Raw genomic sequence first — 21,234 nt, forward strand, 5'->3', positions numbered from 1 at the left:
TCGTTCAACGTGATATTCAAAGTTTGCTGAATTAGCAGCGGTATTGTAAAACGCGGTGAGGTTAGTTACTTTTAGAGAGCCTCGTAGTTAGAGTCTTGTTATTATTTCTTTTCAGGTTCTTATTTTTATTTTACCGCCGGGTCGGCGTAGTTTGTGAGCGTCAAGAGGACGCAATTGTAATTTCTTAAGTTGAATAAAAAGGGACTTAAATTCTTAGCAAGACTCTGTCTATTTTCCAGTTTCAACAGTCATCTCTTGGTTGCGTGCAGGTTGGAGGCGCGCAACTATACAATATATTTTCATATTTTGTAAAATGAAAACCCATCATAATGATATTCGCAAGGAGGTAGACTATTATTTTAAAGCTAGGAAATTATTTAAATTTTTTTTAAGCTAGGATGTGTAATATAACAAAGAAAAAGAATATTTTCTCATTAAAATTCATGTTTAACACATAAGAACTTTATAAAAAATGCATTTATCAGTTAGTAAATTGTCTATCTCCTTACATGATGTGTTCTAAACATGTGTACCAAATTTCATAAGATTTCAGTCATAATTTTCAAAGATATTAATTTTCTTGTTATCATTAAAACAGGAAAATTGAAAAACAAGATAAACACATTTAAAGAATTCAAACACCCGATTACTTACGTTTAATCAGTTTGTAAACTTAATATTGCCCTGATTTATATCTAACTAGAAATCCCGGCGGACATACGAAATGACCGCTGTTCTAGATATTATAAATTTCCCAATTCAATTTGCTTAATTGCTTAAAGTAGAGTACAATTAAGGAAACTACTGGCGGTACATTTCTTAAGAGCCCACCGCTAGCTCAATCAATAAAGGTGATTTAAGGGGTCTCATACACCTTAAAATCTCAAAAAAAGTGATTTTTCAAATTTTGGCTCATTTTAAAGCTATTTTTTTCTGCTTATTTTGACACCACTCCCAACGATATAACTGCAGTAGTTTTTTCCCTATGACCAAATATAAAAAATCAGTCAGGCGCCATTTTGTTAATTTAAAGGGCTGGCTATCTGTTTGGGTTTCTACAGCTTTCAACACGGATGTTTTGTAAACATCTTTTGCACAACTTAACTCGTTTTATAATTTGTATTTTTCTTGAGCTTTTTCTAAGCTGTGTGTTGAAATCTTACTGCAGCTTTGGATTAGCGTGAAGCGTGATTGTTTACAAGCTCTTTTGCAATTTCTAAATTTCTTTTGACTTTTTTGAAGGTGTTTTTATTATAACATTGCAGTTTTTGTTTAGTGTTTTTATCACCTGATAATTATGAAAAATTGTAAGGAAGATGTAAAAAGTAAAAGATCTTCTGGTACTCGACCAAAGAAAAGAAAGTTCCAGGGAAATCAGCATAATGTTACAATTAATAAGAAGTGTGGTGGCAGTTCTTCATTTAAAAAATTAAATAGTGACACTGTTTTGCCACCAAGAGATAAAAATGATTTAGAGCCTAATTTTAGTTGTTATAGACTATTTGATTTGGATATCCTATTTCAATTTATTGAAAGTAATTTATGTTGTAAAATTTGTAATGGTAATGTGCATTTAAGTGAACTATTTCATCATGGTTTAAGCTCAAAATTTGAGTTACTATGCTCAAAGTGTTCATGTAAAAGAACTTTCAGAAACTCTAATATGTTGGGTGTCCGAAAAAATATATCAAAGCTAAATAGAAGATTTACGTATGCAATGCGAACTCTTGGTCAAGGGATAGCTGCTATGCAGAAATTCTGCTGCGTTATGGATCTCCCTCCTGTGATTGCACATCGTTCCTATAACATGCATGTAAAGCATATTCTGTCTGCGATAACACATGCTGCGGAAAGATCAATGAAGAAAGCTGCTCAAACAGAAGCAGTTCTTTCAAATTCGTTGTTAAATGTGACTGTAAGTGGAGACGGTACGTGGAAGACTCGAGGACATACGTCTTTGGTTGGAGTCTGTTCCGTTCAGAAAGCAACAAAGTGATCGATACGGAAGTACTATCTTTATATTGCAAAGGTTGTGAGTCATTTCAAGGAAATGGCGTAAGTGAACAAAGGCCTGTTTGAAGAATCATGTTGTTTCTTCAGGAAAAATGGAAGTGAATGGAATGATAAACAATTTTCACGTTCCATGGAAAAAAAAGGTGTAAAATATACTTCTTATATTGGTGACGGTGATGCAAAAACTTTTGCAGGTATAAGTGACGCCAAACCATATGGTTCATTAAATATAGAAAAAATTGAGTGTGTTGGACATATTCAAAAACGAATGAGAACAAGGCTACGCAAATTAAAACTTGAAAGAAAAAAAGTAAAATTAAATGGCGATAAACCTCTTTCTGGGAAAGGGAGACTAACAGATAAATTAATAAATGAAATAACTTCGTATTATGGTAATGCGATTAGAGAATATAATGAGTCTGTTAGTGATATGAGAAAAGCCATTTGGGCAATTTACTACCACAAAATATCGAGTGATGAAAAGCCGTTCATGACTTTTGTCCAACAAATGAAACCACATGGTGCAAATACAATAAAGCTAAGCAAAATAAAACTGATTATAAGCATATAAATTCTGTGCCGGTTGCTGTAATGGAGGCAATAAAACAAGTTTTTATAGATTTGTCACAACCTTCGTTATTGAAACGTTGCCTTGGCGGCAAAACACAAAATATTAATGAATCATTTAATTCTTTAATTTGGAAGTTTTGTCCAAAGACATGGGGTGCTGGTAGTAGGATAGTTCAAATTGATGTAAATGAAGCAGTAATTGCTTTTAACGAAGGGTCTGTTGGTAGACGTTCTGTAATGAATGAGCTACAGCTTTTTAGAAGTAAGTTTTCTATTGAAGGATTTTTACAAATTGATAGCAAGAGAATAGATAACGCAGAAAAGAAATGCTTATCAGAAACAAAAGAATAGCGTAAACTTAAAAGGCAGCAAAAAATGTCAGAAGTGCAGGCCTCCATAAAAAAATGATGGGGATGTTTATTGTGCTGGTGGGTTTTAATTTGTAAATAAAATTTTAGCAGTTTAGCGCACAATTTGAAGTAAGTCGTAAAAGGTTTTTTTTCACCCATGTTAAATAATATATACGTATATTATACAATATAATACATATCATATGCTTAAATGCTTGAGAGTATTTAACTAAAGTGGTTTTATAAAAATAAATTATTTGTGCAAATATGCTACATGTATTTTAATATACGGTTATCATTCTGTCATGGTATTGTATATAGTATGGTAATTTTAATGTGTTTCATATTGACAAAAGCTTATGCAATTTATTAGGATTTATACTTTTTTCATATATCATTTTGAAAATAAATATACTATTCACTTTATTATTAGAAAGTTGTATACTGAAGTATTTGCATCAAAACTCGATTTTCTTAAAATACGGTTTTTCGCAGTTGTATACATAGCATTTAAAGTATGCTAAAGTTACTCTGTGGAAGAACTATTAAATGATTTATATGTTTGATATACAATAATACATCACAGAGAACTTTAGCTGAAACATTTGCCTATAAGTAAGTTCCAATTTGTAAGAAAAATTTTAGTTGTATCATTGATTTTGTAGAAGTTTCAAAGCATTTTTAGTTGATATGTTATACTTTGATGAATGTAGCTTATTTTACATTAATTATGCTTATACCAACTATTGGAAATTTTATAATATTACAATATCACTCAGAAAATAAGCATTTTATACATTTCATAACAAGAAAAGTATTTTTTAAAAAAATATTTACATTAAAACTTGATTATCTCAAAACATGAATTTTCACTGTTGCGCGCATGATATTTTAAAAACGGTTCTTGGTACACGCTTGAAATTTGATAGACTTCTTTATATGAGTATTATCATCTCACGGAACCAAAAATATATTGAATATTTCAATAGTAAAAAATTTTATGCATGGAAATATTAAATTTTTTTTTATAGTTTATAAAATGCATTTTATAAACTTAGTTCCAAATAAAATGAGAATTTAACATGAAATTCTTAAGATTTTTGGTTCACAGTAGTCTTTAGATGCTATACAAGCTATATATTAACCGTGAAGTTAAAATATATAACAGAATGTTTTAAGTTGCGCGCGCAAGGTGGGAGTATTACGTGAACATATAAAAAATTACCTCACAAAGAAGTTTAATTTATAAAAATATTTGTGGCAACACAAACTATCTGCTTACTAATTCACAAAGCAGCTGGGCTATGTAGTCAGCTGTAAAAAACTGGAAGTAATTGCTTTAAAAATAAATAAACTATCCCAATTCTTACAACAGTATCATATTCAGAGATTTTGAGGGTTTTAAGGTGTACGAACCCCCTTACATATGAAATGTTAATTCACATGTCAAAGACCTCTTTGTACACAACATTTCGTGTGTAGATCTTTCCATCATTTTAAAGCTCGCCTTGCAGAGGTCCATCCAATATTTTATAATTTACGTCCGTTCTTTATTAAACTCTTGAACATGCAACATAAAGTTGACCGTGTCTAAATGCAGGCTCAGGTAAAAAATGCCAACACGTTTAAGCATTTGGCCCTGAGACTTATTGATGGTCATAGCAAAGTCAAGTTTTACAGAAAATTGTCTACGTCTCAATTGAAACGGCAACCCTGTGCCGTGGCAACTTCACCCCATTGGCTAGTACAGTTACGCAAGCAACAAATAAAATATTGGCGACAAACAGACATTTCAGCCGCATATAAATATAACATCATCTCCTCCGAAACGGCTGGCTCTCGGACTTAGCGAAGCCCACTGTTGGATTTCGCAGGTCCGTGGCGCGCCAATTTGACCTTTCGCATCGTCTTGGGACTTTAATTAGCCGAGATATTAGCAACTAATTTTTCCTTACGTTTTCCTTACATTTTCCACTTTCTTTCATGGGTTTTACCTATCAGAGGGATTTGGCTACGTGTCAAATTCTTTTTTCTCAAATATCTAAGGAACGGCGCCTAAGGACGAGACGAATTTGGAATTATAGACGCGTATCCTCGAATTCCAAAAAATTCTCCGAATCCATCGATTGCGTTCTCATCTTCGCACTACTTTAATCGGTTGAGATATTAATTGAAAACTACAGAAATGTTAATTTCCGAGCTCATTTTTCCGAGTGGCAACAATAAACTATCGGCGACACACACTTTAGCCGCTTATATATATAAAGATTCCCTCTCGTTTTTCAGAATTTAGTTTTCTTTTTTTCTTTCTCGCAACTTTTAAAATTTTTCTCTGCTTTTTAATGTCAAATCAGGGAATGTCGTTTTCAATTGTCGATACGGTTAACTTCAAACCTTTCATACTCGTTTGCAGTGTAGTAAACAATATCTATAACTAATTTCCCATATCGTTACCTAATCTATACGAATATCTATCTACACCTATAAAAATTAATGAATATTACTCAGTAATAAATAAAAAAATGTCTTATCAGCAATGTAAACACAGAATCAAAACACGAGCGATAATGCGTTAGTGAATTCATAACACACAGCTTGAAAATATGCCAAAACTTTGTTTTGTTACTATCGTAAAAATACTTTTTGGTCTTTAAATTGCAATTAAATAAATTTTTAAGGCCCCAAAACAAAAGTAAACAACTCTGACTCACCCACTTTAGCCTTTTAAATATCTACGTCTTGTGTACTTCCGGTATGCTTTTCGAGGACAAGGTGTCAAATAAAGTATCATAACTAATGAACGGTTTAAAATGAACGGAGGAACAAAATTAAAACAGCTTTGGAAACAAGAAATAAGACTTTCATCCAGCGTAAGAAAAAAAGGAGTTTTTTGACCAAAATCTCTGTTTCTAAGGTATACAGCTCCCTTATGCAGTTACAAACTAATTAAACAGTTTAAATATAGTATTGCTTACCTAGTAACAACACTGTAAGAATCACCAATGCGCGAAGCCCTGTGCATGTTAATTTACAATCTTTTGTTTCATATAATGACAATACTAAGAATAATACGCGCATGATATTAATATACCGTAATGTCACGATCCAATATCTTTATATTTTCCTATAGTAAGGTTGCTTCTTATGTCAAAACAGAACTAAAGTATTGATTTATTATACTTATATTCTTTTCTACAATCCTCAGCTTTTAACGCATTTCGAGAAAATATTGACAAAGGATTTGTAAGCTCTAAGTGTCTAAGCAATGCTGTATGCGTGCGTAAATAATAATTATAGGACATTTAATCGCTTACGAAATTACGACAAAATGTTCGCTAATTATGAAGAGGGCTAATTAAATTTACGATCCATCATTTCATCGAGAAATTGACAAATAAATTCTGGAGTATGTATTTTAATTGATTTATTGTTTTTTGATTAATAGTTTAAAATTTAAAGTATAAAAACCAATTTATAACTGCATATTTATCATAAGTTACATCTTTAAAATCACTTAAATAGTTTACATTTATTATAATATTTAAACATTAATTAACTTTACAATAACTTTTCATACATTTAGTCTGAAACTCAGTAAGAAAAGAAAAACACCTAGTAAAAAATGTCAACTCTGAGAAACTAAATTCCAAAGATAAAAAAAATTCACCGGTTGTCTTTTAGCAAGCTTAAAATGTTACATTCTTTAATGTCCTCAGCTGAAGGCTTTTGCAGCTAAGCTATTTAATTTAGTGACATGATATCATGCAATCAAGTTATGCGAGTAAAGATCAAATGTCTAAAATTATATTCCTTAATCCAAATGTTATTTGCTCAGTTGTTATTAAAAAGAAGACATTGCAAGAAACAGCGTGTTTAACTAAGCGGAAATTTAATATAAGCAAAGAAAATAATTAAATAGCTACATTGAAACGAAAAAATAAATAAAACATATCTTAAATATTTTAAAATTTATATTATGCAAAATGAGGTGCTTTTTTCGTGTGTTACCTTTAATGCTATGTTCTTGCACGGAAACCACGCAAAATTCATTTCAACATCAATATCACAAAATATTTTTAAAAAGCATTTCCTTAGAATTTCCTATAGACAGAATCGGGCGCTGATTTTTGTTCCTGTACCATTGTTCACTTTGAAATAGTTGAGTTTGTTAATAAAAAATTCGTCACATTTTGTAAAAGTTTTACAAATGTTAATGTGAAATAGATATTAAAACACATTCGAAATTCAAAATTCGGGGTTCCAGGTGCCTATGTTCGGGTGGAGGATTACCTTAATCAAAATTTGATGGCTCTAGGCACCGTAATGTTTTCACAATACGAGAAATATACTTGCATTCATGCATTTCATTTTTTTTAAAATAATACAGGGCGATAATATTTGGTGGTGAAAATCTGAAAAGTTATTTAGCCTTTTACAGTGATTCAACGCAAAATCCCGTTGTGAGACTAATAGGCCTTCTGAGCTAACGCTCCTTTAGGCTAAAAATAGAGAGAATAACTTACAAAAAAGGAATTAAATGTATATATACAGATTAATTAAAGTTGCATATGATTTCGTACTTCAAAATATGAAAAATATTAATGATTTTTTAAATAGGCTAAAACGTAATTTTACGAATATGAAATATTTGACCGAATAATTAAAAAGTGAAACTACTTAAATTTTAAAATTGCTTTTATATGCTCATTTACCACAATATCAAAAGTCAGGTCATCCATCATAAAATATTCTTGCGTGCGAACGGGTTCATAATAGATTGAATGCCCAAGTCCGACAATAGCTTATAAAATTTATTCTTATCCAAAGATATATATATCAGAACATCGTAATTTTCTTCAGAGATATTCGTAGAAGCGTTCACAATTACACGCAGTATAATCAGGTTTTGTCCTTCAAACTACTGATTAATTACAAAGCAATGCAGATCGTATCTAAAGAGAAAGATAATTCAGATATCTCAGTTCAAGCGAAACTAAACAACTCGCGAAAACAATAACTAAGCAATTAACTGAGACTTCTCTCTCTGGCTTTTTATAGTTTTCAACCGGTCGCAAGATATATCTAGTACTTTCTGTTTCTCGGGATTTACGAAGAGCAATAAGAGTGTGGAACTGTAGTTACAGCTAACATATTGGTGAATTTTATCTATTCAATTTCAATACAAATTACCGAGATATTCGTTTACTCAATGTTAAATGCACGTGCCCTTCTATTCGTAATTTTCCGGCATAGCTTTTTCTTAAAATATTGTCTAGCCCTATATATTTAATTTCAATGGCAAACTAAAATGTTTTAGAGTAACATAAATAATGATTTTATACTCATTAAATCAAATACTGGAACGAGTTAAACTTGCATCGCTCTTACATTTAATAGAAAAATTAACTTTTCAGGAATCGGTAGACAGTTATCTTTCCTGTAACTTAAATTTCATAATATAGCGTAGGCCAAATATGAGTGGTCACATTTTCATATATGCTGCACAGCTAAAATTTTCATATATGCTGCACAGCTAAAATTTGTCTTATGCTGCACAGCTAAAATTTTCTGTCCTGCGCACGCACCTACTATAGAATCAATATTCATGCTGCTCTAAAGCAGCTAATTAATGCAGCAATAAAATTGTAATGTGAATTACTAATTTTCGGTACCGCGCCATGCCGTCCAAAGATATTTAAATATATCTCTTAATTGCCTTGATTTGTTAACGATTGTATTATACTAATAAATCACAAACATATGAAGTTACGAGATATTAAATATTTTAAAATTTAAACCATACGTATAATGAGTAGTACCATATACCTAATACCCAAACAATATTTATAACACTGTCCTTTTCAGTAGCGAATATAAATGAATGACACTTTTTTAAATAAGCCTTCACCGAATGTAATCGTAAATAAGAAGGAAGTACATAAAATTGTGAATAAGAATACGCTGATGCTAGATTTTAATAAAAAATATTTATTCTAAATATCTGATCGTTAAAGTAGAAATTAACAAATTGCAGTTCTATGTAAGATATATGTCAGTATTTATATGTAAAGAGCTAGTGAGGCGTTTGTATCGACTGCTAATTTAAAGCAGATAAGCAGCATTTTCCTGCAGGTAGATGATAGTTAGTTATTTCTGAAATGCATGCCAATGAATGGTGCTTTTGATAATCTAAAGAAGAAACAGATATTCTGTAGCAAGAAGAAAGTAAAGAAATTCTAACCATTCCCTTCTAAGACACTTCACATTATATAAATGAAATGTCTTAATACAATTATTCTCGGTTTTACAAATTTATGCAAATCTCTAAAGTAGTTTGTAAAATCTGCTATTGTTAGTTATGCTCACTTGTCTCACGTCGTCAGACCAAGCCCACGAAATTCCTCGTGGCAAGGAGCGCAAGATTGTACTTGTCGTTGGCAACAGCCTTGAGCACCTAGCAGGTGATAGTGCGATTTGGTTCAGTTCCGCCCCCAATTTTGACGGAGAGCCCAGCGAGGAGGTACGAGGGACTCCCACCCCTCTCCCCTTCCTCCAAACCACACGAGATGATTTTTGCCTCGCCGCATATTTAGAGTGCCCCCATGCCACGCCAACACTGTACATTTACAAACATCCATGCCTTCTCCGGGATTAAAACCCGGGCACTTCGGCACGGCAGTCAGCGACGCTAACTGCTATACCAGTCGGGGGGCTTGTAAAATCTGGAATTCCTAAACTGAAATCGAACGAAAATTAAGAAATGCAGTTTCGTTTCATATTACAGACAGCTGTCTCTTTTTGCTTAACCCGCGAGCACACACAACGGGTATGTCATACCCATGTGCATTTTTCTTTTTGTATATTTCTCACCTATTCTTTCATAAAAGGACGAAACTTGGTGTAGCTGAGTTTAAGGTCACATACCTAAATGGGGGAAATTCCTGAGGTGACAGGTGCAACGGTTTTTTAGGAACAGCGTTGTTCGGGCATGTCATACCCGCGCGTGTACTCGCGTTTCTCAGTGAGTCACTTCGCACTTCTCGTTTTCAAGCTTTTAGTATAGGTTATTCTTGAGCTGTAAGCATGGCGCAGTATATTCCTTACGATGAAAAGATGAAAAGATTGAGAAATCTTCTTTAAACAGTTTCTTCTGATGAGGATTCATATAGTGAAGACGATGAAGATGTTGGTGACGAAGAATATAATAGTAATCATGATTCATCCATAGATAGTAGTGATTCAGATACAGAAACAGAAAATAAAACTTTGGAATGTAGCAATAAGTTTTATGTTGAAAAAAATGTAGTAAAATGGAACAAAAATAAATTCCCGACTAATGTTAGAATTGGCGCCAAAAATAATATAACTAAACTCCCTGGAAATACGAAGTATTCTAAAGACGTCTCATCACCTGTAGTTTCCTGGTCACTGCTTATCGATGAAGATATGTTAAAACATGTAGTCGACAATACAAATATTTATATTGATTCAATACATGGAAATTTCACTCGTGAACGGGATGTGAAAGCAACAGATGAGCTGTAAATCAAAGCTTTAATTGGATTGCTGTATTTATGTGGAGTTTATAAATCATCCCATGAGAACGAAGATATTTGTGGGCAACAGACGGAACGGGAATGGACATATTTCGGGAAACAATGTCAGTGAACCGATTCCTCTTTCTTTTATGATGCCTCCGTTTTGATGACATTAGAGATCGTCCCAGTAGAAGAGACGTTGATAAATTAGCTCCGATCAGAGAATTTTTTGGAAATTTTGTCACAAATTGCCAAAAGGCTTATACTGTAGGAGAGTATGTGACCATTGATGAGAAGTTGGAATCATTCAGAGGTCGTTGTTCCTTCAAACAAGATATGCCCAAGAAGCCAGCAAAGTATGGCATAAAAATATTTCCTCGTGTAGACGCAAGGGTATTTTATACCTAGAGTATGCTGGTAAACAACCAGATGGGCCATTTCAAGTTGAAAACAGTGCAAGCGAAGTTGTCAAACGTTTAATAAGGCCCTTATACAACTCTGGTCGAAATTTAACAGTTGATAATTGGTATATGGGATATGAATTATCTCAAGATCTCCAAAAGAAGAAAATTACGATAGTAGGTACAATGCATAAAAATAAGAGAGAAATCCCAAATGAGTTTCTGGCAAAGAAAAGAGAAGTATATTCTTCAATTTTCGGTTTTCAGAAAGAAGCAACACTTGTATCTTATGTGCCGAAAAAAATAAGAGTGTGATCCTGCTGTCCACAATGCATTCCGACGATCAAATCGATGAATCTACTGGGGAATTTAAAAAGCCTGAAATCATTACATTCTATAACATGACAAAAGGAGCAGTCAGTGTTGTAGATGAGATGGCTACAGCAAGCGTATCACGTCGATGGCCTAAACGTGTCTGCCATTAATGCAAGAATAATTCTACTATCAAAGAAGGAACTACCAACGGAATACCGAACTAGGCGTACTTTTCTCAAAGCCTTAGGGATGCAGCTAATAGAAAGTGTTCAAAAGACGACGAACATTTGTAGTTCCTGATTCTAGACAAACACTGCCCACCGATAAACATGTTAATACAATGAACCATCCCCCAAAAAACCTAAAATTATTTACAAGAGGTGTACAGAGTGCCCCAAGAAAAAAGATAGAAAGACTAGATTCATTTGTGAAAATTGCAGCAAAGTATATGTATGGAACATATGACCTCATTTTGTAAAAAATGTTCAAAAAATTGTAAGTAAATTATTTTACCTCTCCTTATTCTTTCATATTTTGTCTAAAATGAAGTATTAACTTGGTTTTACATGTTAAATTCTTTTGAAAACCGATTAATGTTATTCGGAAAATTTTTAATAAATTTTTTTTTCGGGTATGACATACCCGGCCCGTGTTCTCGTGTTCGTCGGATCGGTGCGTGTGCTCGCGGGTTAATCTTGAAACAGCCTTTTTGCTATGTTTGAGCTTCAACATGTATGCTCATCTTTTGAATGATGATCTCTTCACCTGATAATTTTTCGTACTTTCATTTACCAGAAATGTTCTGCAAAAGTCAAGGCTTGAGCAAGCGTAACAGTCTCTCCGATGACGTTCTTATAACATGTCTCATCTCTATTGAGATCGTTCTCGTTTTTTTTTGCGCTATAGCAATAATCTTAAATTAACACTGTGTACCGAAATGAGTTATTATCTCGGACGGAGAAACTCTATTCTTCAGGTTCTATTCTAACATGAGAGGTTCAGAATAAATCCAAATGCAATTTTTAAAGTATGTGCTAATATTTCCATTTATAACAATGGATGATGTCGCAATTCACTTGCTTACAAATGGAATGAAAAACTCGCATTTGGGGAAACCTTTCCTTTTCATTTCAGTTATTTTATAAATCAATATACTTATTTCTAAATAAGAGTGCTAGTAGCAAACTGTTCCTCTTCTTTTCTGAAAATGATAATCGAGATTGATGAACATTCATAAATCTATGAGGCCAATCACGTTTTATTGTTGACATATACACAGAAGGTAGCTTCTTTGTTCATTAAAGCAAATTATTATATTTTCTTCAGAATAAAAGCAATGCATTTCTCTCAGCTTTGAATTATATTCCTAGTTTAGCGCTTTTCCCTATGTACATTTTAAAAAAAGTGTTTTAGGTAGTAAAAGTTTGAAAACCCCATTCTCAACATCACAAATATTTTCATTGAAGTACTGAACGCTTTTCTCAAGAGAGAGAGAGGCTTATCTCTTTAAGCACTTTCGCCACACATTTTCTACAAATTTGGATCAATAGAGTTTTTGCCATCCGGTATCTTGGAGTTTTGGGAATAGAATTTTGAGTCAAAAAATTTCAGCTTTTCCTTCAAGGCTTTTCTGTCCATTTGGATATTTTTGCTGATTACTTATCTTAAGCAAGAAATTCATAATTGATCCACTTCTGAAAATTTTGATATCCGGAAATATTTTAGTGAAGTTACGAGTTCGTTAAATGGATTACTGTCGCTAAAGCTTTTAACCACGCTTTGAAATATTTTCCTGAAAACGTTGTAAGTCTTAAATGTTGTGATTTCCGTTTTAGTTAAAAACGGAAATCACAATCACGCTTTTTATTTGTAATTTATGCTATCATTCAGAGACATAAATTCTCTCATTTTTAAGCATCATATTTAAACATTTAATATTCTTTACTAATAAAGAACGTAATGATACTCCACGCGGCAAATATACCGAAGCACATAAGAAACCCATAAGTGCAAAGTATGGTATTTTGTAATCTCCCGGAACGTATAGAACAGAGTGCATAAATTGTGCTTCCGCCTGCAATATTTGCTGACGTGGACTAACAATTATAATGTATTTGTGTGTTATAAGGTCATTTTGTGATATGGTGTATTTCTGGTAAGTACCATGATATTGTAGAGCAGTGACTATTGTTGAGGAGAACACTGGAATGTTCTAACCAAACAGTGTAAAATTTGAATATGTTGCCAAGTAAGAGTAGCTGCGTTAAACTGCGATATGCAAATTAATGGCGCTGCTTTCGGAATACGTCATCTGGGAGGAGCATAAAAGTCCATGTTTAAGAGCAAGCCCACATAATTCACTGTGTCAGAGACATCAGAAATCTGAGGTAGCCAATTCGTAACAATGACCTCCAGGCATCATTTGGCTGCAGAACTGCGATGGAGGGCCATTGGGAGACTAGAGGCAGGACAAAGTCAAACAGAAGTGGCCAGATGGCTAAATGTAAGTCTTTCTGTGGTTCATAGACTTTTTAGGCAATTTCAAACCACACATTCGGCATCTAAAGGAGGTTCAGCTAAGGACGGCCAACTGCTACGACGAGCGTCGATGACCGATATTTGACATTATGTGCACGCAGGAATACAACCGCTACTCCTTTTTCTCCTTTATCTCTTTTTAACTCCGCTTTTCTTCTTATATCCTCCTTTGCTGCAACAAGAGGAAGGTTCGTGTAAGCGTCAACTGTGCGTAGAAGGCTTCATGAAGGTGATCTGTATGCGAGACGACCAGCCACTTGTGTTCCGCTCACGTCACGCCATAGAAGGGATCGTTTTCAGTGGGCACGACAACATGTCCACTGGACAATGGAGGGCGGTTCTCTTTAATGATATGTCCAGGTTTAGTCTAGAAAGCGATAGTAGGCGTTATTTGATATGGAGAGAACCTAGAACCTGTTATCATCCGTCAAACATCCGTGTATTTGCATAGTGTCTGTGTGGCATAGAGCAATTTAAAATGTTGGTGAGCATCGGTCTTCTCAAGTGGTTTAGTATTAGAGAAATAGCTATGGGAGACACCCGCCCCAGAACTGACCCTTCAAATGTGCTCTATCAAATTCAGGAAGAAATTGCACAGTTATTTTGGTGAGACTATGGCTGTGATGAAAGAGTCTTTTGGCGAAGCTCTAGTGTCCCACAAACTGCTTCCAGTTCTGTAGACTGTAGAGGATAAGCTTGTGAGATCTCCGATGTTTGTTGAAAAGAAATTTGATTTGAGTTTTGACAAAAGCAGCTAAAAGACAAAATCGAAGATGTAGCTTTTCTTAGAACATAATAAGTAGGCGATACCTGATCTCTAGGGTCACCATCCCCAAAATAGTCTTCTGGAATAATTAATAAAGAATTCCTGAAGAATCCATCAGGATTCTTCAAAAATTCTTTTGAGCATTTTACTGAATTGTAATTATTTGTAAATTAATATATTCAATCTATGCGTTTCTTTACAAAACAATTTCTTTGCTAAGCAATTTATCCTAAAAAAGCTCAAAATTTGGCAGCCACGTAAGATTTCCATCTTTTCTTTTTTGTGTTTTCTTTGAAAGCTAATTGCCATAAATTTAATTCCTGTTCGCAGATTCATTAGAAGATACAAGAAAAATGTAGCAAAATATATTTTTATTTTTATTTTTAATTCAATTTTATATTAACTACTCCGTTCCCGATGAAAAGCAAAATTCACCACCAAGATTAAAACTGAAATATGTTTATCTCATTTTCTGCGGATGTGGATGAAAAGTGTCTTTTCAAATTCTTACTTCCGTAATCGCTACCAGATATATTGAATTGAAAGATCAAAATAAGTATTCTCATTACATTGCCCTTTTATCAAAGCGAGTGATTAATTATGGAAATAAAATTAAAAGCGGATGAACCTGAAATGAGCAGTAAAAATAAAAATTTGTGAAGCCTCCAGGCTTTCGCGTGTTGCGTTTTCGATTTAAATCTTAAGGGCTATGTTTGATTTAACGAAAAAGAAGCATTTGAGGCCAATTTTTATTTTACCTGCCGAAGAGTTATTATAATTGGACAATTGCATGTGCTTATTGCCGGATTTTTCACACGAGGAGTTTTTATTTTCGCCTATCTATGTCGATAATTCTGGAGAGTCAAGAATATTTTTACAGCTTTGTTAGATTAGCTATCTTGTTGACATTAGTCGAAAATTTGGTGATAGTTAAATTCCAGAAAAATATTATTTATTTATTTATTTATTTATTTTTCAAATGTTATACGTAAGACCGGAAGTTCGTGTTTTAAATTTGCGGAATTTAAAAGAAGCAATTTATTTAAGATTCTGCTATTCTTTTTTTATTTGTTTTGAAATGCTCAGGAAACTTACAGGATAATGTTTGTATTTTAATTAAGCTATCCTCTGAAATAATGCATATTATCATTTTGCACTTTTAACATAAAAAAATTTCTACTTCTGAATCTTTCGACACATTTTCTGATATTCAGTATTTTAATTACGTATGGAAATTTACGTCAGCCTTCTATATATACATATTGTGAAAAATAACTCTTTCGTTTTTTCTCGCAAAATATTTACATTCTAGAGAAGTGAGGCAGAAATATATTGTTACGGATTTTGTATTTAATTTGCTATTTTTAGTAGAATTATGATTAAAATTGTTTTATTTCCCCTTGCAAGTTTTAAGACGAGTTTTAAGAGAAAGCTACGCCGAAAAAGTAAAAATACATTTCACATTTAATAAATATATATCTCGTAATTGTACTCTTTTGCTTTCCAGAAACCTCGAGAAAATACTAGAATGTTCTTGTGCACGATTAAAACGCTTATAAAGCTCGAAACAAAACATCTCAGTTCAGTTGTTTTTTAGTTTCTTACTAAGATTTTGTTGTTCATTATAGAGAATTCGAGCTGAGAACTGATTAGCTTTCTCTGCTTTTTGGATTGAGATCTATTTGACGTTTCAGTCGTTTAAAATATAACTACTGTTTGATATTGTACGAATATCTATGAGGAAGAAATTTCAGCATATTTCTAGTAATAAGACTAAATTTTGACTTATTTATTTATTACGAATTCTTAAGCACGCAGCACTATATCAATATATTTTACTCCTGATATTTATAAAAATAATTAATTTACAGAACTAGTATAATGCAGACATATACAAACTTAAAATCATTTGCAAAGCTTGTTAATATTACAATAACTTTCTCCATGATTACAGCTTAGTATGAAATAATGGGAGAAAGAAATACGAAATGTATCCTGTCAACATTCGGAGTTTTGCATATGTCCTGCATTTAACACAGTTAAGGTGTTGAATACACTATCCTCTACTTAGCAGTTTTATTAAAGAATCATAAATTAGAATAATTATGAAATTTTTATTTAACAAGTCAGAGAATTTGCTTAACTCAAGGAGAACACAAATAGAATGCAAATCAAAGTTAACAGTGTTTACAAACATTTAAATCCAAGTGTTGAAAACTTACAAAAGATTCACTTATAAGTTTTAAATAGCTTCAAACTTAACTCTCAGGCAATATTATCAGGAGTATATTCCATAAGAGAAATTGAAATGCTGAAAAGAATGAAGTACAGAAAATTATGCAGGTACAAAATCATTTTAAGGCTTCTGCATCTAAAGAACATGAGTAGAATTCTCTCTCACCAATATTTCGTTTGGCGCTCGTTTGTCTTTGACATTACCAATTTTCATTATGCAAATGTGATACTAATTTATTCTGAGAGTTTATGTAGAAAAATAACTAGCATTACAATGATAATGTTTTTCTTTTCAAATTTGGCATAATATAATGCACAACATTTAGCCTCCTAAGATTGCTGCATTAGAATTCGTATAATATTAAAATGTATCCTTCATCCTTCTTCATCTCAAAGAACGCTTCTAGTCCACTTGCTCTCTAAACTGGTCTTCAATGTATATCCAAGAATGTTTCATAGCTGTTCATCATACTTTATCTTTAACAGCTTCAAGTAGATAGTAAGCACTTCCATTAATCAATCATTCTGTTATCTGGTATTGTGTTAAGATTCGATCTATGAATATTTTAGTATTAGGTTTTACTTCATACTACTCTTTTTTAGGATCTTTATTACATTTATTTTCCGCAGGGATTTGGATTAAAATAACTTAAATAAAGTTAGGAAATGCATTTATTTAAGCCATATATAGATATGAATAAATATATTTACACTCATAACTTCATGTTTTGAGACTTGTGCGTTTAAATGAAGTTAATATAAAATAAAGAAATTTTACGATTTTGAATTTTGTACTAAAATTTTAAAATATGTTTAGCGTAGGGAAACAGGAAGAAAAAAAGCATATTAACAGCATGTGCTTTTGAAACACATGTATGTGGAAGGAGGTTTAGAAAAGTAATCTAAAATATTGTCTGAGTTATAATATCAAGTGAAAAACAAAGCGTCAAGTATCTGCATTAATTAAGAGAAATATGCAAATGGAAGGTGTATATATCGAATAACAGGTGTATCACATAAATTTTACGGAGGTAAGCCGAAATATTTCTGCCTCAGCAAGATGAGTTTTTCTTTTAAAATGCCTTATTACATAGTAATCATAGTATGTTTCTAACATAAAGCTATATTGATACTTATTTAGTCTAGAGAGTTATATTTTTTATAAATGAGAAATAAGGTAATCTTTATTTAGCTAGGTAATTTTGTATTATAGATGCAAGCTGAATTAAAATAAAACTGCTTGTTCGTCAGCATCTAGATGGTTTACAGTAAAATGCTATATCAAGTGCTTTGCACATAAAAATAAAAATATATCCTTTTTATAACAGGAATAAACAAGAAACTATAGGAGTATTGATATATTTGTTTTAGTTTATTGTGATTATGGCAAAGGTCACCAGTCTTATCTGCATAAGGGGAGGGATGCCTTCAAGAAAGACTTTCTAGAGGAACCTGGCTCGTATGCACGTTACACATAGGGAAAACCACAAAAATGCCCCATGAGCTAGAATTAATTTCAGTTTGTAAGTATCAGTGTTCATTGACTTTACGGCTTAGCCGCTAGTGGGCGAACTATAAATAGGAAAATGACGTAAATAATATTTCCCTTTCTTATCATATTCTATGTGCTTTGAATGTATGTTTGTATTTTATATCAAAAGGTTCAGTAAAATGCATAAAGCAGTTATTTATATATTTAAATAACATTAAATAGCTGATACGTTTCTTATAATATGTGTGTTTGTATAATTTAAAAAATATTTTAATACTTCTTAGATTATGAAAGTAGTTCAAAATGCATTGCTACTATTGTGCATTCACTTTTCATATTTATGCAACATGATATTATTCAATCAATAGATGGTGAACGTTTCCAACGTATGTGTAGAATGTTCGTCGTTAATTGCCCAAATCAATCGGTCATTAACTGTCTCATCACCAAGAAAATTCTCATGGTGCAATACAAGGAGCGACCAAACTACACACGTCAAGAAAGGGACCAGTTTTTTCCAAAGGCGGGCACTTGCTATATCGGCATTGGGTACTCCTAAGGTCAGATGTGGCGGTCTCTTTATTATGGAGGCACCTAATAGGTAGGCCACCTTTGCCTTCTATGAAAGGAGAGACAATTACCTCCATGCCTTCTCTTGTATTCGAACCCGGGGCCTTCAGTATCGCAGTCAGTCTCCCCTAACCACTATACCGTCTGGGCGGGTAGGCCAGTTTTGATAGAAAAAAATGATTAACACTCAGGCAATCTAATCCACGTTCTCCCCCCTCTTCCTTTCAACCAGAAGACTCAGAAGGACTTTTTTCAGAACAGTAGCTTAAGTACCGTCATGTCGCAAAGAATGTAAACTTACAAACATTCATTACTTTTTGCGGGATTTGAACCCAAGCCTGCAGATATAATAGTGGGTTTCCCTATTACCATGCTAACAGGGGAGCATTTAATAGAGTTCTTGTAATTTGGCAATTGTAAATTAAAAGGTGTTATTTATTGTTTATTTATAATTAGAAACAAATCTATTATTTAAATTACAAACTTTGTAATTTTTGCTTAAAAATTAATTAACTCATTTATATGCAAAACTTGCTCTAATTTTATTGCTTTGTTAAGCTACAAAATAAAGGCTGAATTTTTTTTGCCCATTTATTGTTTATAGCTTTGTAAAGCAATAGATAAAGGTTGAAATATTATCTGTTTGCCTCATTTATTGTATCATAACTTATAGATATAATTTGGGATATTCTGCTACGGAATAAAGAAATTTCCTGGCTGAAATGAGTTCTGCATTAAAAAGTCACATTTATTAGCGCATAAATTAGATATTCTTCTAAAATTTAGCCGGAAGAGGCAACCGAAATGAAGTAAAGAAACTTTCCCGCGATGCATTTTTGAACCAAAGTATAGGAAAGAAAGAAATTTGAAAAGTATGAGGATTACGCTGAGGAATGTCTTCATCTTCAAAGCATTACAATTTGTGCCAGCTTATTGAGGAGTAGAGGAAAGGGAGTATTCAGGTTTCCGGGTAAAGAAAGGAACAACTGTCCTCGATAAACTCAGAAACATAATTATTCTTTATTCTGCGAACACATGAATAAAAACGTTGAATTTAGCAAAAGACATGACGTATTTTTGCGAGTAAATGCGAATAAAAAGAATTGGCAATTAGATTCCGGGTAAGGGATGTGTGTAATTCTCTCGTTCTAGAACTGTGGTATCATTCCGTCTTTCAACAGAAGACGATTACACAAATACTCATCGGTTTTAAATCAAACTCTCGAATTTTCAAGTGATTCTCACCTGGAATCTTTTTTAGCCAACTTACGAATAGAGAATATTTAAATGTACGCTCTCAACACTTGATTATTTCAATTTTATAACCGAGAAGTATTCGGAGGCATGACAACAAATGAATTAGGTGATAGAGATTGGCATTTGTAAATAAACAAATAAATAAAAATTTTCATCCCAGAAAAACTTTGGATTACAGTGTCCTAGTTCTTGTTCTCTTTCCTGAAATCTTTTGGACTATTTTAGATGAGCATGTGGAAATATTTCTGAAGCCTAAAGTCAGTAAATATATAATTTCAATAGCAACGCATTAACAGCACAGCACTGTTAATACGTGTTTCAAGGGACCATTCATAAACGACGTATAAATGAGAAAGATGTATAAGCGAACTTTTAATTTTAGATGAGAAACATAAATATTCGTTTCAGAATTTTGATACTACTAACCTACTACTGGTATTACACAATTTTATTATCGTACTTTCAGTTTCTTTATAATGTTAACTATGTTGAAACAAATTTTATTTTAATATTTTAAATAAATATTGAATTAATATTTATTTAAATAATTACAATTTTTATAGTTAATATTAAAATAAATTAATACAAATTTAACAATTTTAAAATCAAAAGAATGCAAATTTCTTTATGTAGTTACGTAAAATTGAAAAAAAAAAAGAAGTGATTCCTTCATTTGAGTTACCATCTTAAATATGTAACCTCGTTTTTCCTAAGAATATTTTAAAGCAAAATTTTACTTTTTTAACTCTTTAATTATCTTCTGATTATAATATTAGCAGGCAAACCAGCCAGATAAGCGGGCTGCGGTTGAACAAAATTTAGGAGTTCTATTTATACTTGAAAATAAAATGCATAAAAACATTTCAATTAGAAGTTCCTTCTCTCCAAGCAACAAACAAATCGTATTTTTTGTCTGTGTGTGTGAAACCAGGGAAAAAAAAGTCTGACACTTATGTAATTTCTATTCCTCCTTTCTACTCTTCCCCACCTCACGGAATGTGCCAACAGGAAGTTATTTGACTTTTTTTTTACTGGGCATTTGTGCTACGTGGCAGCTTTTACATAAAAGTTACGACACGCGAGTGGTTGTGGGTGAAAATTCGGGAAATATTTTTTTTTCTCAAATATTTCGTAATTTCGTGTTATTAATTGCCGTGCATTATTTTAATTTGAATACATTTGGGTCTGA

This window comes from Stegodyphus dumicola, chromosome 3 (assembly GCF_044657685.1).
Source record: "Stegodyphus dumicola isolate Sdum_Otavi_A_Nest chromosome 3, ASM4465768v1".
Classification (NCBI taxonomy): Eukaryota; Metazoa; Arthropoda; class Arachnida; order Araneae; family Eresidae; genus Stegodyphus; species Stegodyphus dumicola.